At 43.0% G+C, this 24,328-nt stretch overlaps 1 protein-coding gene and 1 pseudogene across 2 annotated transcripts in view; one reads left to right on the forward strand and one right to left on the reverse strand.

Annotated features, from left to right (window-relative positions):
* LOC308604752 (large ribosomal subunit protein uL4-like) overlaps positions 1-7,546 on the reverse strand; it is a 29,693-nt pseudogene extending 22,147 nt beyond the window's left edge. Inside the window, exons 1-4 of the transcript in view lie at positions 7,447-7,546; positions 7,263-7,365; positions 6,789-7,021; positions 5,465-5,516 (exon numbers count right to left, since the gene is read on the reverse strand). The product of the transcript in view is annotated as a large ribosomal subunit protein uL4-like (transcript). The remainder of the gene's footprint in view (positions 1-5,464; positions 5,517-6,788; positions 7,022-7,262; positions 7,366-7,446) is intronic.
* The window catches only part of XKR4 (XK related 4), a gene marked incomplete at its 3' end in the record, with an annotated part of 336,116 nt that overhangs the window by 247,039 nt on the left and 64,749 nt on the right, over positions 1-24,328 (forward strand). The gene's annotated exons all lie outside the window — the stretch shown is intronic.

The following is a 24,328-nucleotide window of genomic DNA, read 5'->3' on the forward strand; positions in this document are numbered from 1 at the left end:
TCTTTTTGTTGCAATGGTAAGTGGGAGTGTTTTCTTGATTTCACTTTCAGATTTTTCTTCATCAGTGTACAGGAATGCCAGAGATTTCTGTGCATTAATTTTGTATCCTGCTACTTTACCAAATTCATTGATTAGCTCTAGTAGTTTTCTGGTAGCATCTTTAGGATTCTCTATGTATAGTATCATGTCATCTGCAAACAGTGAGAGCTTTACTTCTTCTTTTCCAATTTGGATTCCTTTTATTTCCTTTTCTTCTCTGATTGCTGTGGCTAAAACTTCCAAAACTATGTTGAATAAGAGTGGTGAGAGTGGGTAGCCTTTTCTTGTTCCTGATCTTAGTGGAAATGGTTTCAGTTTTTCACCATTGAGGATGATGTTGGCCTTGGGTTTGTCATATATGGCCTTTATTATGTTGAGGAAAGTTCCCTCTATGCCTACTTTCTGCAGGGTTTTTATCATATAGGTGTTGAATTTTGTTGAAAGCTTTCTCTGCATCTATTGAGATGATCATATAGTTTTTCTTTTGCAATTTGTTAATATGGTGTATCACATTGATTGATTTACATATATTGAAGAATCCTTGCATTCCTGGAATAAACCCCACTTGATCATGGTGTGTGATCCTTTTAATGTGCTGTTGGATTCTGTTTGCTAGTATTTTGTTGAGGATTTTTGCATCTATGTTCATCAGTGACATTGGCCTGTAGTTTTCTTTCTTTGTGACATCCTTCCCTGGTTTTGGTATCAAGGTGATGGTGGCCTTGTAGAATGAGTTTGGGAGTGTTCCTCCCTCTGCTATATTTTGGAAGAGTTTGAGAAGGATAGGTGTTAGCTCTTCTCTAAATGTTTGATAGGATTCACCTGTGAAGCCATCTGGTCCTGGGCTTTTGTTTGTTGGAAGAAGTTTTATCACAGTTTCAATTTCAGTGCTTGTGATAGGTCTATTCATATTTTCTATTTCTTCCTGATTCAGTCTTGGCAGTTTGTGCATTTCTAAGAATTTGTCCATTTCTTCCAGGTTGTCCATTTTATGGGCATAGAGTTGCTTGTAGTAATCTCTCATGATCTTTTGTATTTCTGCAGTGTCAGTTGTTACTTCTCCTTTTTCATTTCTAATTCTATTGATTTGAGTCTTCTCCCTTTTTTTCTTGATGAGTCTGGCTAATGGTTTATCAATTTTGTTTATCTACTCAAAGAACCAGCTTTTAGTTTTATTGATCTTTGCTATCGTTTCCTTCATTTCTTTTTCATTTATTTCTGATCTTTATGATTTCTTTCCTTCTGCTAACTTTGGAGGTTTTTTGTTCTTCTTTCTCTAATTGCTTTAGGTGCAGGGTCAGGTTGTTTACTCAAGATGTTTCCTGTTTCTTAAGGTGGGATTGTATTGCTATAAACTTCCCCCTTAGAACTGCTTTTGCTGCGTCCCATAGGTTTTGGGTCGTCGTGTCTCCATTGTCATTTGTTTCTAGGTATTTTTTAATTTCCTCTTTGATTTCTTCAGTGATCACTTCGTTATTGAGTAGTGTATTGTTTAGCCTCCATGTGTTGGTATTTTTTACAGATCTCTTCCTGTAATTGATGTCTAGTCTCATAGCATTGTGGTCGGAAAAGATACTTGATACAATTTCAATATTCTTAAATTTACCAAGGCTTGATTTGTGACCCAAGATATGATCCATCCTGGAGAATGTTCCATGAGCACTTGAGAAAAATGTGTATTCTGTTGTTTTTGGATGGAATGTCCTATAAATATCAATTAAGTCCATCTTGTTTAATGTATCATTTAAAGCTTGTGTTTCCTTATTTATTTTCATTTTGGATGATCTGTCCATTGGTGAAAGTGGGGTGTTGAAGTCCCCTACTATGAGTGTGTTACTGTTGATTTCCCCTTTTATGGCTGTTAGCATTTGCCTTATGTATTGAGGTGCTCCTATGTTGGGTGCATAAATATTTACAATTGTTGTATCTTCTTCTTGGATCGATCCCTTGATCATTATGTAGTGTCCATCTTTGTCTCTTCTAATAGTCTTTATTTTAAAGTCTATTTTGTCTGGTATAAGAATTGCTACTCCAGCTTTCTTTTGATTTCCATTTGCATGGAATATCTTTTTCCATCCCCTTACTTTCAATCTGTATGTGTCTCTAGGTCTGAAGTGGGTCTCTTGTAGACAGCATATATATGGGTCTTGTTTTTGTATCCATTCAGCCAATCTGTGTCTTTTGGTGGGAGCATTTAGTCCATTTACATTTAAGGTAATTATCGATATGTATGTTCCTATTCCCATTTTCTTAATTGTTTTGGGTTCGTTATTGTAGGTATTTTCCTTCTGTTGTGTTTCTTGCCTAGAGAAGTTCCTTTAGCATTTGTGGTAAAGCTGGTTTGGTGGTGCTGAACTCTCTCAGCTTTTGCTTGTCTGTAAAGGTTTTAATTTCTCCATCGAATCTGAATGAGATCCTTGCTGGGTAGAGTAATCTTGGTTGCAGATTTTTCTCCTTCATCACTTTAAATATGTCCTGCCACTCCCTTCTGGCTTGTAGAGTTTCTGCTGAGAGATCAGCTGTTAACCCGATGGGGAGTCCCTTGTGTGTTATTTGTTGTTTTTACCTTGCTGCTTTTAATATGTTTTCTTTGTGTTTAATTTTTGACAGTTTGATTAATATGTGTCTTGGAGTATTTCTCCTTGGATTTATTCTGTATGGGACTCTCTGTGCCTCCTGGACTTGATTAACTATTTCCTTTCCCATATTAGGGAAGTTTTCAACTATAATCTCTTCAAATATTTTCTCAGTCCCTTTCTTTTTCTCTTCTTCTTCTAGAACCCCTATAATTTGAATGTTGGTGCATTTAATGTTGTCCCAGAGGTCTCTGAGACTGTCCTCAGTTCTTTTCATTCTTTTTTCTTTATTCTGCTCTGCAGCAGTTATTTCCACTATTTTATCTTCCACGTCACTTATCCGTTCTTCTGCCTCAGCTATTCTGCTATTGATCCCATCTAGAGTATTTTTCATTTCATTTATTGTGTTTTAATCAATATTTGATTCATCTTTAGTTCTTCTAGGTCCTTGTTAACTGTTTCTTGCATTTTGTCTATTCTATTTCCAAGATTTTGGATCATCTTTAATATCATTATTCTGAATTCTTTTTCAGGTAGACTGCCTATTACCTCTTCATTTGTTAGGTCTGGTGGGTTTTTATCTTGCTCCTTCACCTGCTGTGTGTTTTTCTGTCTTCTCATTTTGCTTATCTTACTGTGTTTGGGGTCTCCTTTTTGCAGGCTGCAGGTTCGTAGTTCCCGTTGTTTTTGGTGTCTGTCCCCAGTTGCTAAGGTTGTTTCAGTGGGTTGTGTAGGCTTCCTGGTGGAGGGGACTAGTGCCTGTGTTCTGGTGGATGAGGCTCGATCTTGTCTTTCTGGTGGACAGGTCCACGTCTGGTAGTGTGTTTTGGGGTGCCTGTGGCCTTATTATATTTTTAGGCAGCCTCTTTGCTAATGGGTGGGGTTGTGTTCCTGTCTTGCTAGTTGCTTGGCATAGGGTAACCAGCACTGTAGTTTGCTGGTCGTTGAGTGAAGCTGGGTGCTGGTGTTGAGATGGAGATCTCTGGGAGATTTTCGCCCCTTGATATTATGTGGAGCTGGGAGGTCTCTTGTGGACCCGTGTGCTGAAGTTGGCTTTCCCACTTCAGAGGCACAGCACTGACTCCTAGCTGAAGCACCGAGAGCCTTTCATCTACCCGGCTCAGAATAAAAGGGAGAAAAAGTAGAAAGAATTAGTAGAAGAAAGGAAGAGAGAGAGAAAGAAAGGAAGAAGGAAAGAAAGGAAGGAATGAAGGAAGGAAGAAAGAAAGGAGGGAGGGAGGGAGGGAGGAAGGATGGAAAGAAAGAAAGAAAGAAAGGAGGGAGGGAGGGAGGAATGAAAGAAAGAAAGAAAGAAAGAAAGCAGGGGCGGAGGGAGGGAGGGAGGAAGGGAAGGTAGGAAAAAGAGAAAGAGAGAAGATAAAGTAAAATAGAATAAAGTATGATAAAATATAGTAGCGTTATTAAAATAAAAAAGTAATTATTAAAAAAAAAACCAGATGGATATAACCCTGGGACAAATGGTGGAAGCAAAGCTATACAGAGAAAATCTCACACAGAAGCATACACATACACATTCACAAAAAGAGAACAAGGGGAAACAAATTGTAAATCTTGCTCTCAAAGTCCACCTCCTCAATTTGGGATAATTCATTGTAAAAAGAGGAAAAGTGGAAAAAATCTTAAATCTTGTTCTCAAAGTCCACCTCCGCAATTTGGGATGATTCGTTGTCTATTCATGTATTCCACAGATGCAGGGTACATCAAGTTGATTGTGGAGCTTTAATCCGCTGCTTCTGAGGCTGCACAGAGAGATTCCCCTTTCTCTTCTTTGTTCTCACAGCTCCGGGGTCTCAGCTTTGGATTTGGCCCCGCCTCTCCGTGTAGGTCACCGGAGGGCGTCTGTTCTTCACTCAGACAGGACGGGTTTAAAGGAGCCGCTGATTCGGGGGCTCTAGCTCACTCAGGCCGAGGGGAGGGAGGGGCACGGAGTGCGGGGCGAGCCTGCGTCGGCGGAGGCCGGAGTGACGTGCACCAGCCCGAGGTGCGCCGTGCGCTTTCCCGGGGAAGCCATCCCTGGATCCCGGGACCCCGGCAGTGGCGGGCTGCACAGGCTCCTGGGAGGGGAGGTGAGGATAGTGACCTGTTCTCGCACACAGGCCTCTTGGCGGCGGCAGCAGCAGCCCCAGCGTCCCACGCCCGTCTCCAGGGTCCGCGCCTTTAGCCGCAGCTCGCGCCCGTCTCTGGAGCTCCTCCTTTAAGCAGCGCTCTGAATCCCCTCTCCTCGCTCACCAGGAAACAAAGAGGGAAGAAAAAGTCTCTTGCCTCTTCGGCAGCTCCAGACTTTTTCCCGGACTCCCTCCGGGCCGGCCGTGGTGCACTAACCCCTTCAGGCTCTCTTCCCGCCGCCAGCCCCAGTCCTCTCCCTGCGCTCCGACCGAAACCCGATACCCGAGCCTCAGCTCCCAGCCCCGCCCGCCCCGGCGGCCGAGCAGACGAGCCTCTCGGGCTGGTGAGTGGCGGTCGGCACCGATCCTCTGTGAGGGAATCTCTCCGCTCTTCCCTCCGCACCCCTGTGGCTGCGCTCTCCTCCGCGGCTCCGAAGCTTTCCCCCTCCGCCACCCGCAGTCTCCGCCCGCGAAGGGGCTTCTAGTGTGTGGAAACCTTTCCTCCTTCACGGCTCCCTCCCACTGGTGCAGGTCCCGTCCCTATCCTTTTGTCTCTGTTTATTCTATTTTCTTTTGCCCTACCCAGGTATGTGGGGAGTTTCTTGCCTTTTGGGGGGTCTGAGGTCTTCTGCCAGCGTTCAGTAGGTGTTCTGTAGGAGTTGTTCCACGTGTAGATGAATTTCTGATGTATCTGTGGGGAGGAAGGTGATCTCCGCGTCTTACTCTTCCGCCATCTTCCCCCGGGATTCCAGGTCCTTATTAAGGGTGGAGGAGTCTTCAGGGAAAAGGGGAAATGGCCAGGAGTCTAGCTCTCCTGCTGATGCTCATTCCCTTCAATGATCACCCTATGGGGGGAGGGAAAGGAACTCCAGGCACCTGATTATGGGGTTGTAGCTGTCATTAAAGTGACTTTCAATATCCCACCTGAGAATTGCTGACCTAGAAGAGCTTCAATGTCACCTATAGGTCCCATTATCATCAGCTCTCAGCCTGAGTGTCCTGGAGCCTGCCTGGTGTTCATGCACCTGCTGGGAGAAGCAGCATCCGTAGAAGAAGCAGAGAGTCTCTGGGTCAAATGCACCTGAGCTCAAAACCCAGCTCCACCACTTACTCCCTGTGCCACCAGGGAAGTCTCTCAGTTTCTCTGAAACTTAGTTTCCCTTTTTGCAAAATGAGTTTTAAAATGCTCTCTTCCAGGGCTTTTGCCAGGAATAGGTAAGAAGACCAGGTGCCAGTGGATGCTCAAGAAACTCCTAAGAAGTGTCTAAGGACACCAAAGCACTGCACAGACTCATTCTTGTTAACTATTTCAGCTAAGAGATCTCATTTGATTATGTTCCATGTGGGTTTTTTGCACAGGGAGAAGGCAGGTGATAGGCAGAAAAGAGAGGAATGGTAAAAAATAAAATAAAATAAAAACCAAGAGCCTTCAGTTGGGACAAAACATATTTTTGATGCTGCCTAACCTATGGTGGTTAATTTCAGGAAAACCTTTAACTTTGATTTGCTCAGCTATAGATTGGGGATAGAGGCATGCTATGGTAATTTAGACCAAATAAAACACTCCTATGCTTCGACCATATACATAATATAAATACTGAAAATATGGAAATCTGTGACCCTAGGATCGGTTAAAAAAAAAACCTGTAGGAGAAAAAGAAGTATCTTCCATTCAGTTTCAACAGCCAGAAAGAGCATTGGGTGAGGGAATTCTGATTGCCGAGAAGCGGAGGAAGCACAGCTGTCCAAGAACTAAAACTTAAATACTTTTGCTGCAGTAGCTTTTCTGCCTTTGATCCCTTTAACTGACTGCTCCCAGCTACCCTGAAACACATCTTCATCTGTTTGAAATACATCATGTTGAGCGGTCTGAGTGGAGCTGGGAGGTGATGGAGAATCGCTTCATGTCTGTTTGCGTGGGAAGTCGATTCCCCTCTATCGTTTGCCTTGGGGGGAGAAAAGAAGAAATAAGTAAGGCCTTTTGAAATGGAGATGGAAAAAGTTCTCTCTCTTCCCTGAAGGCCTCTCCTCCCGTCTCTGGATTCACCCTCCTTGTCGCTGCATCTCCCCGATGTCTCCCTCCCGGGTCCTCTGCTGCTCACAGGGGAAGGAGCTCGCGATCCTGTGCCTCCCTGGCCCGCCACCTGCCTGGACCGGCCACCCACGGTGGGCCTTCTGGCCATCACGTCTGCACCCGTGATCGCAGCCCGGACCTCATCCTGGGCTCTGAGCGCGCACTCTGGGCTCCCCTGGGTATTTCCGTAGAGGTGGCCCTCAGGGCTGTCACACGTGCATGGACGGGGCCTGCCACGGGGTGAGACTCCCCAGCTCTGCAGCACTTCCCACGACCTCTGTTCCTCTGGGTCACCCTGTCCTGGCTGCTCCAGCCTCTGCCACACAGGCTGCTAACCAGGGCTCTTCCCTGCGTGCGGGAACCGTCCCCAGGCCTGCCGGCCCCATGTCTCTACTCCTGTCCATTGCCCCTCATCCCTGCTCTGCTTGGACGCCTCCCACCTCTCACCTGGACCCTGACAGGCTGCCCTGCTTCCGTCTCTCCAGCCTGAATCCTCCTACTGACGTCAAAGGTACCTCCTTAAACACAGGGTGGCTCACAGCATCCACCTCTAAGATTCGAAGTTACTGCCTATTGCCTACAGGGTAAAACCCACACGGTTGGTTTGGACCCACTCATGACGGTTCCAGACTGCATTCCAGGCTGTTCTGCCATCCTAGTCCTCCTTGGGGCACACGCTCCCGGCTCACCGAGCCCTGGATTCCCGAGGCACAGCCCCTCTGGGTCTTCATGTCTGGTCCATCCTCTGCTCAGTCCTCAGCCAGCAGCATCTGAGCTAAAAACAACTTCTTCTTCCATGTGCTCCCACACAGCATTGCTTCCACCACTATCCAACAATTATTTAATTTTGTCTCTTACTAAAGTTGGTTGTGTGCATCCTTCATGAGACTGGAAGTTTCTGGAGTGCTGTCTGCAAGGAGGCCACACGTTTCTTGAGTGCTGGGTGGTGGTTCAGGGGCCAGGCCCTGGAGAAGGAACACTGGGACCTGAAACCTGAGTCCAGCACTAGTGAACTGTGGATGTTTGGGAAGGTGACCCATTCACCCTCACTTCACTTTCCTGATGTGCAGGTGAGGCTCATCACTGACCCTCTGTCAGCAGATTCTTGCGAGGACTGAATAGCGTCATGTATGCAAAGTGTTCAGCGTGGAGCCTGGTACATAATACATGCTCCATAAGTGCAATCTTTGATTTCATCATGATTATTATTATTCGGTTTTGTACCTGGAACAGTGGAAAAGCACTCGGTGAGTTTTTAAAATTAAATTCTTCCAAGAAAATGTTCTTAAATCCAGGGTCTCCCATGTTGCTATGGAGGATTCTAAAAAAAATAAACAAACAAAAATTACATCCTACTCAAAAGTGATTTTTTTTAAGCCACAAGTCCCAGCCCCCAGCAAGATGAAGAAAGGCATCTACTCCTCAATTGAGAAACAGAATTTTTTAGAACCCACAAACTCCAGTCTTATTAATAGAGCAGAGATAAGACATGACTCGGGGTCACATGCAGACCATCTAGGAAGAGGGTGAGGTCAGAATGTTCCTGCAAGCTCTTGGTCGATTGACCACTCACCTATCTATAACACTGACACCCAAAACACAAAATGGAAAAGCAGGCTAGAAACCGGAGACCAAGACCTGCAGTGCTGTGGTACTGAGGCCAGCCAGGAGAAGTGGGTCAGCATCCCTCTCTGTCCCTGACAATCAGTGTCTGTCTTCCAGCCGAGTGAAATGGAATTTGATAAAGGATATAGCCACCCGGTGCAGTGAAGTGGACCAGGTGCAGTAATGATCCATCACAGTGGGCGCCAGGTCCCCAGGCCCAGAACTGCCTGGCGACTCTCAGGCTACACTCAGCCATGAAGGACGGCATCAAGACATCCTGTCAGCTCAGGACATGGAAGCGGCTTCCCTGACAAGCCTGCTTCCCTGGAAGATGCTCATCTTAGGAGATTCACATTTGCTCTCCCCGCATCAGGCAGGGAGATTATTCAGGGAAACATTGTATCACAAACAATTTCATAGTGCTCCAGACAGAAGGGAACTCTCAGACCTGTGGCTGGCAACCGGAAAGGGGCAGCTGGGTAGATGCTAACTCATGTGGACGTATGCATAGATCCCTTTACCAGTCACTGAGGGAAAGTAGAAAAGAAACAGAGCAAGTGCTGGTGGTCTGTGGGCTGTGTCCTTGGACCAGCTCTCTCTCAAGCTCTGGCATCCACTGATCAACCGTGAAAATGAGAACCCACCTCTCTATAAATCTGAGGAAGGAGGAAGCAATTACATGACTAAGTTGTCATTCTGTAAACTGTGACCCCTGTCACAGTAAAGGGGAAAGTAACAACCTCTCTTATTTAAAAAAAATGCAAAATCCAGGAAGTTATAATGGCAGAGCCAAGAACAACTATCCAGGACCCCAGTCCTTGGTCCAATATTCATTTCTTTATAATTTTTGCACCAGGTGCCCTTGGCTTACCCAATGCACACTGTCCCTTTCCTTCAGTTACAAGAGGCCATATGACACTGATGAAATTGAGACATTTTAAGCCCTCAAAAAACTCAGTTAGTTCTCAGATAAGTAAAGATAATTTGAAACAACTGAGACAAAGAGTCATCAGGTCCCTTCTTGCTAGTCAGCCTGATTGGAATAGGAGACTCTTAGCTCAGGAAAAGCCAACCATGTCGAGTTCAGGACGTGAGAAGACTTGGGAATATGCCCTCACACCCCCGTCCCCGCCATGCACACGCAGTGCCTGAAGAACCTGACTGGAGTTGCAGAAACCAAATGATTTCCTTTCTGTTGAAGAACGGAGGGAGGAGAATGATTTGTCCATTAAGGTGCCCTAGGAGGCAAAGATAAATTTCTGAAACTGTCCAAAGTGGCTTTGATGAGAAAATAATTAAAGCCACCAGCAGAACTGCCCTCAGGTTTGGGTCAGATAACAAAATCATTGACAGTGATGGTCAACCAGGAGGATGGGAATCAGAAGACAAATTAAACCAGTTCACCCTGGATAATTTTATAGACATTTCCAGCTCCTTTAGTTAGTAGTATTTAGTCCAAAATCATATATGTATATATAATCATATATACGCATATATATAATCATATATATGACAATGTCCTACTGGCTTTTTTCTTGATATGAGAAGAAATGAAGATAAAGAGGTCAACTGCTACACTGACCCTATGACATACGTGTCTTCACTTTCCTCTCACCATCTTCACTTAAAGTTTCTTCCCCTTATTATTTCCTTTTGTGATGGCAGCAAAAGAGCACCCTTTAAATTCACTTTTTTATACAGCAGAAACAAACACAACATTGTAAAGCAATTATACTCTAATAAAGAGGTTAAAAAAAAAGATTAAGAAAAAAATAAATCTTCCAGGATTAGGACACATAGTTTTTTGAGGCAGAAGTCCTGTGTGTCCCTTTGCCTGGCAAAGTAATAAAGCTATCCTTTTCTATCTCACCCCCGCCCACCAAAAAAAAAGTAAGCAAAAGAAAAAAACAAAAACAAAAACTCTGTTTCTGTTCAAATCCTTCAAAACTCAGTCTGATTTCTATCAATTTGTGTAAAAACCAGAACAGCGTGTTCTGTTACACAAGTGACATCTGTGGGTCCCAGGCCCACGGTTTCCACGTCTCACATCGGTCTCAGTGACCCTCTTCTTCGTCTCCCAGTCATGTTTTTCTATGCAAAGATAACAACAACAGACTAATACACGACAAGAATATAAGAATAAATTTTTAGGTGACAATACTGCTTTGCTGCTTATTAGTAACAGTTGTATGCATTGCTGATGAACACAAGCTCATTCCCTATGTACTTTCAAATGATTACTCATTTTTACATAAACTGTGGCTTTTTGACAGTAGAAATAGAGATTATGCTTTGATTTATGATTGTATGTTACAATTTCCCTACATCATAAAAAATAATGAAGCCATGTCAGTTACTCAAGCCTTAATTGTGTTTTCTACAATAGAAAGAGAAATCTTAGCAGAGATTATGCTTGAAAGTCAGTTATTAATATATTAAGGTTGTGAAGAATCAAGGAAATGATTTGCAGGTCAAATGGAAGCCTTCTCTTACATCCAGCTTCCCAGCTGCATCGTGGTCCTTAAAGGCAAGATTTATTCACATATTTACTAATCAGGTGTTCATTCAGCATCTGCTATGTGTGAGGCTCATTTCTGGGATCTAGAGGAATTCAAAAGTCAATAGCTGTGAGTTTCTATCCTCCAGAAATTTACAGACAAACAAGAGAATGACACATACCTGTGATAAAGGTTAAAAAGGGCCGAATGTCACAAGTGAATGTGTCAGTATTTTACCACAGAGGACAAGGGAGAGAAAATGCAATTGGAGTTAAGAAGAGGGAAAGCTTCTGCATCTTTAATATAGTATATTAATTACTTACTGCGGTTCCATACATTATCCCAAAACTTAGAGGCTTAAAACAACAAATATTTGTTATCTCATTGTTACTGTCATACAGGAATCTGGGTGTGGCTGAGCTGAGTTCCTCTGTCTCAAGGTCTCTCCTGAGCTTCCAGTCAGGCTGTCCCCTGTGGCCACAGTTTCATCTGAAGTTTCAGCTGGGGTGGGGTGAGGAGGGGTATCTACCTCCAAGCTTCCTAGTGTGATTGTTGGCCAGGGCCCTCGCCCTGTGGGCCTCTCCGCAGTGCTACCACGTGATATGACAGCTGGCTTCCTCGTGGCAGGTGGTCTAAGGAACAGCATCCGAGATGGAAGCCACAGTTTTTTTTTTTTTTTTTTTTAAGATGTTGCGGGTAGGAGTTAATTAATTAATTTATTTATTTTTGCTTGTGTTGCGTCTTCGTTTCTGTGCAAGGGCTTTCTCTAGTTGTGGCAAGCGGGGGCCACTCTTCATCGCGGTACGCGGGCCTCTCACTATGGCGGCCTCTCTCGTTGCGGAGCACAGGCTCCAGACGCGCAGGCTCAGCAGTTGTGGCTCACGGGCCCAGACGCTCCGTGGCATGAGGGACCCTCCCAGACCAGGGCTCGAACCCATGTCCCCTGCATCAGCAGGCGGACTCTCAACCACTGCACCACCAGGGAAGCCCCAGCCACAGTTTTTTAATAACCTAATCTCGATGTGTTGTATTCTATTCACGAAGTCTAGCCCACATACAAGGGTAGGACACTACTCAAGCACACGAAGGTGGGGATCATGGGGACCATCTCAGAGGTTGCCTACCACAAATACACTACTTTCCTATTTAAATGCTGCTGTGGCTGGGGTTACCCATCCAATTTTCCAAACCCATCTTGAGTCAAAAGTCTAAGAAGAATGATGGGAAGAGGACAAACATCCTATGTGTCTTACTGCCTTGCCTTTATATTATTAAGGAATCAAAATATTTGTGTCTTCCAGCCATCTCGAGGTAGGTGTGAGAAAGTAATGTGGTGGTTAAGTGTCTCCAGGACAGGAGACTAGGTGTGCAGGAGAGCTTTACCTGTCTCTTCGCCTTGTTTCTTGTTCAGAATGTTTAGTCCAAACAGGCAGAGCACATCTTGCAAAGCTAACAATAGTCTGTGATCACGCAGAAAAAGAACTAAAACCTTAAAGACAGCTGAACAAAGAAATGATGACACAGATGACCATGTGTACTGCCTTTCCAAAGACATGATTTCATCTCACATTGCTCAGATCAGGGATAAGGGAAGTCTTACCCTTGCTGGTCGCCCTGTTGTGTTTGTGTGAGTTGTGGAGAGACTGGCAGGGCCAGGCCTCCTGCACATGGGGGAGAAGTTGGGTCAGAAAAAACATGGTTGTAAAAAGTCATGAATATGTCAGAAGCTAAATGCATGACAGTTGGGTTACCTTCATGAGATGTGAGAAAAGAAATAGATTCTTAGTCCTTAAACCTTGGATTCAGCAAGCATTATACTATATTGAGTTCCTACTATGGGTCGGGTGCTGAATCCAGCGATGAAGAAGAAGAAAAATATCTGAATATACATCAACATTTTATGGCTATAGGAAACTGGTATCCTCTTTTGTGTTTGAAAACCATTAGACTCCCTCGAAGGGTACTACTACAGAAGAATTCCTGGCCCACTACATTTTTATTTTCTAATTTTCAACCAGTTAAAACCTCACTAGAAAATCACTGTAAGGACAGAGTGATTATGAGATGGAAACACATAGATTATGGAGTCAGAGAGACCTAGGTTTGACCATGGCCTTGCAAGTTTAAAGCTATGACCTTGGCCGTAAGGCTTAAATGCACAAAGTTATGAGAATTAAATAACATAACTCTTGAAAATCCCATAGAGCACTACTTGGAATAGAGTAGCTGTACAGTAAATGGAAGGCAGCATTATTACAATAATAATCACACACAAAGAGAGTTATAACCTGGTGGCTTAGAGTGATGTGGAAATAAAGCTAATGTAATAGAAACAACATGAGATCGTCTGAGGAGCAAGCACAGCACAAGCAATATGAGGTCATGGTGATTCCACTCCCGCCATCATTTTAAAATTTCTAATTAAAGGACTGGCCTGGAACCCTGCAGGTTAAAGGAATGTGCATAACTAGGAGAGCTCTCTGGAGGAACGCACTGCAAGTGATTAAAGGGCCAGAGAACCGGGCCAGTGAGAAAAGCCCAGAAGAAATAAAGCTCTAGACTATGGAAAAGAACTGTGAAGGACTGTATCTTAGGCTGTAGAAAGGATGGCTGGTACTCATTTTCTTTAGATTATATTATACAAGAACCTTCTGAATTAACAGAAGAATCCCTTTCAAAGGTACTTTAGTTGTGGGTTTGAATTACACGTCCACCTCTTACCCGCCTACTTCCTTAACCTGTTTGAACCATAGCTTCACAGCCTCCATTGCTGGAATCAACGGCACAGTACTCAAGGATCCAACTGGAAATTAGCTGGCTGAGATCAATTTTGTTGATAGAAAGTTGTCAACATTAATATGATGGCAGCGATCTGGGACAGCCTGTATGGAGCAGCAGTAGGACCCGGTTTACTCCCTCTGGCTCGTGATCAAGGCTGGAGGACCGTGAACAGGGCGTGACTGGAGGGGCTGAAGTCAGAGACAGCACCCAGATCAGAGCAGCCCACCTTGCTTCCATCAGCTGCTCTTAGCCATACTGCATCTGGCCACAGGCTGGCCATCCAATTGTTTATAGCCACAAATGTATTTCACTTGACAGAGCAGTGATTCGCAGCTTGGTCGGCACGTTAGAGTCACCTGGGGAGGTTTTCAGCTTTCAAATATTCTGATACCCAGGCCACACCCCCAGACCAACTACATCAGAATCTCTGGGGGCAGGAGCCAGGCACCAGGGCATTAAATGCCTCCAGTGATTCAATGCGCACCCGAGGTTGAGAGCCACACTGTGGAGGGTGATGCTGAGACTTGAATGAAAGGGCCCACAAAGGTCCCGGCATGAGGGAAGCACTCAGTAAACTCCAGTTTCCTTTTTCCCCAAATACAGCTTTCAGGAGGTGTGTGAGTTTTTCCCTCGTGGACATTTTGAGGATGGACTAGGTGATGTCAAGGTGCAGTCCGTCCTGTGCACAGAGCAAGGGTTTTAGAAAAATCTTTCTCTTGTATTTTTTTCATAGGCTGTCCAACTAGTCAAACATTTCATAAATTGGTTAATTCAGTTCACAGATCAGTCCATTCAAAAGGATACAGTCAAATGTGATGTTGTCTGGAACACCGCAGACAAAAACAGTAGCTTATAGCTGCCTAGATGTTTCCCTTTTGAAATTGTGGATAGAACGCAGATCCAAGTATAGAGGCCTGAGGAGAAAAGCCAGTTACAAATCGGTCTTCACACTATCAGACTTCTAGCACTCAAAAGGCCAAGATCAGCTCAGTGCTTTGTGACCACCTAGAGGGCTGGGATAGGGAGGGTGGGAGGGAGGGAGATGCAAGAGGGAAGAGATATGGGAACATATGTATATGTATAACTGATTCCCTTTGTTATAAAGTAGAAACTAACACACCATTGTAAAGCAATTATACTCCAATAAAGATGTAAAAAAAAAAAATTACTCCTAGAAATCAAAAAAAAAAAAAAAACAAGGAAGCAACAGCTAGAGGGTGTGGTGATTTTGCTTGCCGTTACGTGAATCGCAAAGGGAAACAGACATCTGAATTCAGTTTGAAAGTACTGCTTTTCGTCTTTAATTTCTTCTTTTTAGTTTCTGTTCAGGGGCATTACAGTTATCTATTAACCACATGACAAATATTTATTCACTCTCGTTTAGGAGCAAACTATATAAATAAATATAGCGCGGTGCCAGATCTCGTGTGATCTTGTCGCAGGATAATCATTACGGGTCTCTGTAAAGCAGATACTGAGTGGAACAGGGTGATACCAGCTACACCAAGAAGATGGACAGAGTTTCTACGTGGGGGGCCCCTAGAAGGGGTCTTAAGGTGGGTCCCCGGAAAACAGACGGAGATTTGGGTACAGAAAGTTTACTGGGCTGTGCTCTCAGTAGCAACCCTGTGAGGTGCCAGAGCAGGATGGGCCGAGGGAAGAGCAGAGCGGGGAGGCCTGAGCCCCTGCCGGGAGCCTCCCAGTGGCCCCTGGTTAAGGCCTGTGCACGAGACCTGCATCCCCGCCATCGCGTTGGACCTCAGCTGTGCTCACTGGAGGCATGACCTTGGCAAGGCAGCGCCCATCAGAGGGCCATGCCCAGGGAGGAATTCAGCGAAGAGCCATCAGTGGAAGCGCATCTCAGACCTGAAACGAGTCCCTGCTACTTCTCCCCAAACCCGTTCATGTTCATACTTCCCCGTCTCGGTTAGTGGCAAATTCTTTCTTACAGCTGTTCGAGCTAAAAGCCTTACTGTTATCCTCGACTCCACTGTAGTTTTCACACTCACATCTCTCCCACCCATAAACCCTGTTGGTTTAACTTAAAAACGGATCCCGAGTTCAACTGCCTCTCATGGCCTCCATAGCCATCATTCTGATTTTATATTGTCCAGATTCTTAAAGCAGCCTGAGAAACTGGTCAACATCCTCACGCTTCTTCTGTCCTCGGCCCCTCTGTTTGCAACACAGCAGCCAAACTGATCCTGTTAAATGGAGACCCAGATCAGCTCACTCCTAGGTTCACAGTCCTTCAAGGTCTGCCCAGGTCCTCGCTGACCCACACCGAGTCATAGCTCCAGCCTCAGTGCAGGTTATCCTCAGCCCTGGCCCCCTACCCCTGCCATTCCTAGCTCGGCAGGGTCCTAACCTGTTCTCTACCTGGCTGGCCCTCCCACACTGTAGGCAGCTCCTGCAGCTTCCCAGCATGGCCCTCCCAGCCATCCTTCCCTTTGACGCTTCACCTCCCCAGTCTTTGCCCTACTTTTTTCTCATTACCATTTATTTCCATCAAACATCACCCATTTCTCCTTTTTAGAGGTGCTTCTTGACTGTCCTTCCCAATAGAATATAAGCTCCATTAGGATGGGCAGGATCTTTGCGTGTTGTGTTTCCCGGTTGTCTCCGAGCACCTGGAGCAGTGTCTGGCATGTGGCCCAAGCTCAATCCAAGCACAAAAATCCAGGAGGAGACACTGATTTGCAACACGTGGAACACCTCACTGGTGCTCCCATGATTGTACGCATCTTTTAAAACTGACCGTTCTAGCCTCCATGATTCAATATGTACTAGTTCTGACAATTTTCCTTGTGTGTTTTGTTATTGCTACTATTGTATTCAAATATGTTTGAGGCATGATGTAACCGGGCCAGCTCTCTGAGGCATCTAAAGGGAATGGTACATTCTCAAGCAGATAATGAATCAATAAAATGATCTCCTGAGACCTAGTTAGGATCCTACTACTTGACAAATTAATAACAGATTGATCTGCTCTTCAGTGATTCCAGACTCTTCGTCTCTTCAATAACCATTCTTTGCATCACACAAAACATCAAGAGAGTGTTTTGTTTTGGTTTGGTCTGCTTGTTGTTTATTACTCAGGATATTGAAGAGAATTAGATGGTAGAATGCAGAGCTTTGGAAACTTTCTCTCTATTTTTCATCGACTTCTTCTTCCAGTACCTTCCTCCTAAATCCACGACAATAACAATGCAAAGTTCTTTTGAGGTTAGAGTGAAATTCTTGCCATTTGATTTCTGAAATAAGAATCACTCCAATAATTTTAATAAAAAGCCTTGGTATTTTCACTCAATAACTTGTACAAATAGTGAAAGCTCTTTTTTGCTTTGTTTTGGTGTGGTTTGGTTTTTGTTTTATATTTGCTCTTGCTATTACTTTTGAGATTAAATCTTTCTTCCTAAGAATGCAAAAAAACAATAAACTAAGTTGACCTCTCTCAATTTTAAAAGCATGTGCATAAAAGGAAGCTGCGCTATCTTTCTCATCTAGAACAAGGAAAGTCCAGAAGAGTGTTTATAAGTATCTTCTTGCTGTTGTTCAGATAGGATGCTAAGCTACATTTTTCTTTCACATTTGATTAGCTTTATAGATTGTGACAGTTACTATTCATTCCTTGTGTTTTAATTATTAAATCTGATTAATAAGGTTGAGAATTATAAAGTATTTGTAAGTATACTTCAGAATTATCTGGCAAGCTCTATGCCATCTTGGCTTTATAAAACGCTTTCCCCAAAAAACTAGCAGGTAAGCCGATTAGGCTTTTAATTCAAAATTTTTAACAGAATTGAATTCAAAGCCCTACTTTACTCCTATCTTCTACTAATAGCACTTCATCCTAGTGACGTGCTTTGAAGTTTATGAAGTTTTTGAAGTTTATGAAGTTTACAAAATTTCCCACATTTTATCCTGTCTGGTTCTCACAGTAACTTTATTTAGAGGTGAGGTAGCCAAACCTCTGGTAGCTTCAGCAATTTGCTCAAGGTCACAAAGCAATTAAAGGTAGAGCTAGGTGGAAGGTGAAAATTTATCTTCAAAACATAAGTCCAGGGATCTTCCTCTCTTACCATACAGCCTACTTACTAGAGGCAAGTCCATTTTAAAAAAAAGAAACTATGGATCCAACCCCTGGGCCTCCAGAATGGCCTGCAAACACGAGGGCTTCTCATCACTTCCCGCTGAAGCCTAACGGGACAACAGCAACAAAGAAGGAAGAACAGTGCTGCTAAAGGGGACGCCCACCCAATGCACACGCACCCTCCCCCTCTCTCCTGGGGTCTGGTCAGCAGGCAGCAGGTCTGTACCAATAGCACCTGTCAGAAATTTGGTAAAGGAAGTTATCCAAAAAATGACTAGAGTAGACATTAAACAACTGTGCTACTCATCTGCGTTGAGGCTGGCACTTGACCACCTACACTGGCTCAAGTGCAATTCTTCTTCTCAAGTTGCTATAGGAGCCATGTTCAAGCTTAAGGGACATCTGTGCACAGAAAGAAAATACTGATTTTAGTAGCAGTGTTTACACTGCACTGGGTCTCCAGAAGGAAGAAAGAGACACCAGGGAAGCTGTTGCAGGTGGTAAATGACAGAACAGAAGGAACTTGGTTCCCATCCCAACTCTGGTCCTCACTGACTCAGAGAGAGCTCCAGGGAGCCTCTCCACCTTTCTGTGCCTGCACCAAGAAAGATGCTGTGTTGATACATGTATTAATATCCCGTGAGCCTTAGGGCATAAAATAAAATAATAAACATGGAATCATTCATAAACACTAAGTGCCCTACTTATAAGATTAAAAAAAAATAATGATTCCATGAACTGAGACCACTCCAAATACAAGTACATAAGATCAAGTCTTTTCAACTCAAAGAGAATTAGCAGTGAAAAATGTACTAGTAGAATTGCTACACTTCGATAAATATTAATCACCTACAATGTGAAGAATATTGTGCTAAAAGAAATAAAAGATGCAAAGTTGAGAAATACATAGCCGGTACCCCAAGTGCATCAAAGTATGTACGCACATTACACTAAAAAGGCATAATTTTACAAACGCAATACAAGCTACGTGTGCATAGTACTGTGTATGTGGGTGTAGTGCTGGTGATTTAAAGGAAGGAAAAAACGCAATAGTGGGAGTGAGGATATTGGGCGAGGACTTCACAATTGTTGGAGTGTTTGAGCTGGTCCACAAAGTGGATCTTTCAACGTGGACAGGCTGGGGACGTGCATCCGAAACTGAAGGATGTTTCGAACAACACTGAATGAAGCAGGAAAGCAGAACAACAAGTAGTCTCCGTTGATTCCCAAGGAGCAGAGTAGTGCAAGGGCAGCAGAGAAGGGAGGCTGGAACCATAAGAAAGGCTTCGAGCCCCAGGCTGAATGATTTAGGATGACCATCTCAGGCTGTGGGGATTCCATGAGAAGCTGTACACACAGGAGTGATCAAATAAGAGCTTCTCTAAGGAAGTTTAATTTTGCAGCAAAGCATAAAAGGAATTGAAGTGGGGGAAAAATTGGAAGTAAGGAAATCAGTGAAGACGAGATTGCACTAGTTCAGTAAGAGATAAGATGTAAATGAGAGAGGTGGCAATGAGAAAGGGCGGGGTAAATGGGAGACGGGTTATCTATCTCTGTGACATCGATGCACATAAAAATGTCTTTGAGATCTATGAAATATGTTCATTTCAAAAAGGCAGTAAGTCCAAGATGATGCTCCAAGTCAGTGTGTACTTTAATAATATGATCTATTAAATCAACAACATACACCTTGAAAATTATCCTAAAACCAAATCTTGACTCGTAATTTAAAAATTGAGTCAAAAGATGCTTTATTTGACTTTGCAGCATAATAAACACTTGTTCCTGCTCATCTTGGATCTGCCATCCTCTGCCCTCGTCTGGGTGACTCTGTCACTCAATTTTATTTATTTATTTTTTAACATCTTTATTGGAGTATAAGTGCTTTACAATGTTGTGTAAGTCTCTGCTGTAGAACAAATTGAATCAGCTATATGTATACGAGAGGGAGGGGATATGGGGATACATGTCACTCAATTTTAAATGTCAGTTTTCACATCACTTCCTTTAAGAAGCCATGGCTTATCCCTCAAGTTAAGTTGAGCACTCCTTCCTGTGCTGTATTGGAGCTGGAACTTAAGCTATTTCTTGCTCAAAAGCCCGACTTCTTCATTAGACTATAAACTCCATGAAGGTCGAGGATTTGTCCATTTCGTTCTCATATCCAGCTCCGGGCTGGCTCAGCACCTGACACACAGAAAATGCTAAATAATATCCACCACAGTAATAAATGCTTTACATAGCAAGACAGCCTCTTTAATGTGCCTAATTCTTGTCAGACTCAATCAGACTCACAGGTTTTGTCTCGTGAGGTCAGCTAGACCCCATCGCCACAGAGGGTCAGGAACAGATTTTCTGTGAATCGGTTCCCCTGAAAGATAAGAGATGTCCGTTAGTGGCGATAGGGGCAAACCTTTCTTCCAGCAGGTACTTTGTCACTTCACTCACACTTGCATGCGTAAAAGTGACATTTACATCCATAAACATCATAAACATCATAAAATCACTGTTTTAGACCCATGGGTGCCAAGTTAGACATCATAATCTTTATTACAGCCAACTTTTGCATAGTTCATAGGAGCCAGAACATGGGCTGACCCGTAGACACCTTCTCACTTTATTCTCACAATAATTCTGCGCATTGGCATTATATCGTCATGCACATTTTACAGGCAAGAAGACAGAAGCACAGAGAATTCAAGAACCTTTCCAGGATCTGTTTCTAATCATTGCAGAGCTAAATCCAGGGCATCTGATAAACTAAATAGGAACCCATCTGATACCAGGAGCCGAGTGCATCACAGACACTGAGGTTGGTTTCAACCATGTGTCAATACCACAAAGAGAACAAATAACCACAGAGGAGAAAAAAATGGCCTTATATGTCATTCGCCTTTCAGGATTTTTGACTCTCTCATTTCCCGCTAAATCCCTTGAACCTGGCACAGATGAGGCACGAAGTAAGTGAGTACTTACCAGTGGAATGCGGTCTCGGTGGAGGGGACGTCACCACTTCCTGACCCTCAACATCATCCTCTGTCACTCCAGCCCAAGTCGCCTACTTCAGAGAGCACGACGTGGCAGACCACAGACAGCATTATCTTCCCCGTGGCCCCTGCAGAGAGGTTTAAATTTGAATTAGCTTCCAAGATTTAAAATGTGGAATATTTTACATCAACCTCTGGATTTCTTCATTCTCAGTTCTCCTCCCCTCTGCTCTCCACGTGTTGGTGGCGTCAGCCTCACCAGAAATCCGGAGTGTCCACGATTTCCTCCTCTCATCATGTTCACTGGGACCGGGTAACTGTCTCTTAAGTATTCCTCAAGCCCATTTCTCCCTTCCATCCACTCTGCCACGTCCTAGTTTGAGCTTCATGCTGCTCAGCTGATCCTCTGTAACAGGAAGGTCAGCTCTGGTGTCCAAGGCTTCTCCAATGCCACCTGCCCAGAAACATCAGTGATTAAGCTAAAAATGAAATGTAGTCGGGTAACCCCAGCTGCTTTACACTCCTATGTGACTTTCCCTTTCCTCTCCACCCAGCATAGAGGACCTCAGTGTTCAGCACCCTCCACCCCCTCCCCATCTCCAGACTGAATCTCCACCCCATTTTTTTCCCCTCTTGGTTCCTCAGCAACACCAAACAGATGACTTTGAGCTCCCTGGGTAAATAATAGATGAAGGGGCTGGAGTGTTTGCTGGGGGGATGGAAATATAAATAGGTAAAGACATTTGTAAGTAAGAGGTTTTTTTTTTAATTGAGGTACAGTTGATTTACAATGATTCAGGTGTACAGAAAAGTGATTCAGTTATACATATACATATATTCTTTTTCATATTCTTTTCCATTATAGGTTATTATTACAGAATATTGAGTAGAGTTCCCAAGCTATACTGTAGGTCCTTGTTGTTTATCTGTTTTATATATAGTAGTGTGTATCTGTGAATCCCCAATTCCCAATTTATCCCTGCCCCCATTTCCCATTTGGTAATCATAAGTTTATCTTCTGTGTCTGTGAGTCTATTTCTGTTTTGTAAATAAGTTCATTTGTATCATTTTTTAGGTTCTGCATATAAATGATATCATTTGATATTTGTCTTTCTCTGACTTACTTCACTTAGTATGATGATCTATAAGTCCATCCATGTTGCTGCAAATGACATTATTTCATTCTTTTTTATGGCAGAGTAAAGAGGTTTGTTTTTGAATAAAACAATGGAAGTCTACTATTCATTCAAAAACAACTTGGCTTTTCAAAGTTTAATATGGACAAATTGCAGAGTTTATTTTGCTTCTGTATAAATAACTTGATTGTTTTCTTCTCTCTGTCTTTGCCTGGCTAATTTCTTCTCAATATTGAGTACTCTACCCAGGAAACTTCTCCCAGAAGCCTGTCCTAATACTTGTAACATCCCTCACCCCCATCTCTCCTCTCTCCCTCTCTCTCTCTCTCTCACACACACACACATACACACAAACATACACACACACACACACACACACACACACAGGCTGGGTTTGGTGCCCTTTATGTGTATTCCCCTAAGAATCTATCCATACATTTACCATGAAACTTAATAAGCCATATTTTAATTATCTTCCTACATTTATATCTCCCTTACTAAACGTGTACGTGTTTAAAGCAAAGACTGTGTATTATTCTTTTTGATCCCCAGAACCACACACAGAGTAGTTCAAAACTACTAAATGAATAAATGAATGAGCAAAAAAATAATGATGCCAGAAAACTTAAACATGCATCAGATGCTAAAAGAGTCTATTTACAAAGTAGGCATAGAGGGAACTTTCCTCAACATAACAAAGACCATATATGACAAACCCACAGCCAACATCATCCTCAATGGTGAAAAAATGAAACCATTTCCATCAAGATCAGGAACAAGACAAGGTTGCCCACTCTCACCACTATTATTCAACATAGTTTTGGAAGTTTTAGCCACAACAATCAGAGAAGAAAAAGAAATAAAAGGAATCTAAATCAGAAAAGAAGAAGTAAAGCTGTCACTGTTTGCAGATGCCATGATACTATACATAGAGAATCCTAAAGATGCTACCAGAAAACTACTAGAGCTAATCAATGAATTTGGTAAAGTAGCAGGATACAAAATTAATGCACAGAAATCTCTGGCATTCCTGTACACTGATGAAGAAAAATCTGAAAGTGAAATCAAGAAAACACTCCCACTTACCATTGCAACAAAAAGAATAAAATATCTAGGAATAAACCTACCTAAGGAGACAAAAGACCTGTATGCAGAAAATTATAAGACACTGATGAAAGAAATTAAATATGATACAAATAGATGGAGAGATATACCACGTTCCTGGATTGGAAGAATCAATATTGTGAAAATGACTCTACTACCCAAAGCAATCTACAGATTCAATGCAATCCCTATCAAAGTACCACTGGCATTTTTCACAGAACTAGAACAAAAAATTTCAAAGTTTGTTTGGAAAAACAAAAGACCCCGAATAGCCAAAGCAATCCTGAGAAAGAAAAATGGAGCTGGAGGAATCAGGCTCCCTGACTTCAGACTACACTGCAAAGCTAAAGTAATCAAGATAGTATGGTACTGGCACAAAAACAGAAATATAGATCCATGGAACAGGATAGAAAGCCCAGAGATAAACCCACACACATACAGTCACCTTATCTTTGATAAAGGAGGCAAGAATGTACAGTGGAAAAAGACAGCTTCTTCAATAAGTGGTGTTGGTAAAACTGGACAGCTACATGTAAAAGAATGAAATTAGAACACTCCCTAACACCATGCACAAAAATAAACTCAAAATGGATTAAAGACCTAAATGTAAGGCCAGACACTATCAAACTCTTAGAAGAAAACATAGGCAGACCACTCTATGACATAAATCACAGCAAGATCCTTTTTGATCCACCTCCTAGAGAAATGGAAATAAAAACAAAAATAAACAAATGGGACCTAATGAAACTTAAAAGCTTTTGCACAACAAAGGAAACCATAAATAAGATGAAAGACAACCCTCAGAGTGGGAGAAAAGTTTTGCAAATGAAGCAACTGACAAAGGATTAATCTCCAAAATTTATAAGCAGCTCATGCAGCTCAATAGCAAAAAAACAAACAACCCAATCCAAAAATGGGCAGAAGACCTAAACAGACATTTCTCCAAAGAAGATATACAGATTGCAACAAACACATGAAAGAATGCTCAACATCATTAATCATTAGAGAAATGCAAATCAAAACTACAATGAGATATCATCTCACACCAGTCAGAATGGCCATCATCAAAAAATCTACAAACAATAAATGCTGGAGAGGGTGTGGAGAAAATGGAACACTCTTGCACTGTTGGTCGGAATGTAAATTGATACGGCCACTATGGAGAACAGTATGGAGGCTCCTTAAAAAACTAAAAATAGAACTACCATACGACCCAGCAATCCCACTACTGGGCATATACCCTGAGAAAAGCAAAATTCAAAAAGAGTCATGGACCAAAATGTTCATTGCAGCTCTAATTACAATAACC

Source organism: Mesoplodon bidens, assembly GCF_964165515.1.
Source record: "Mesoplodon bidens genome assembly, chromosome: 16".
Classification (NCBI taxonomy): domain Eukaryota; kingdom Metazoa; phylum Chordata; class Mammalia; order Artiodactyla; family Ziphiidae; genus Mesoplodon; species Mesoplodon bidens.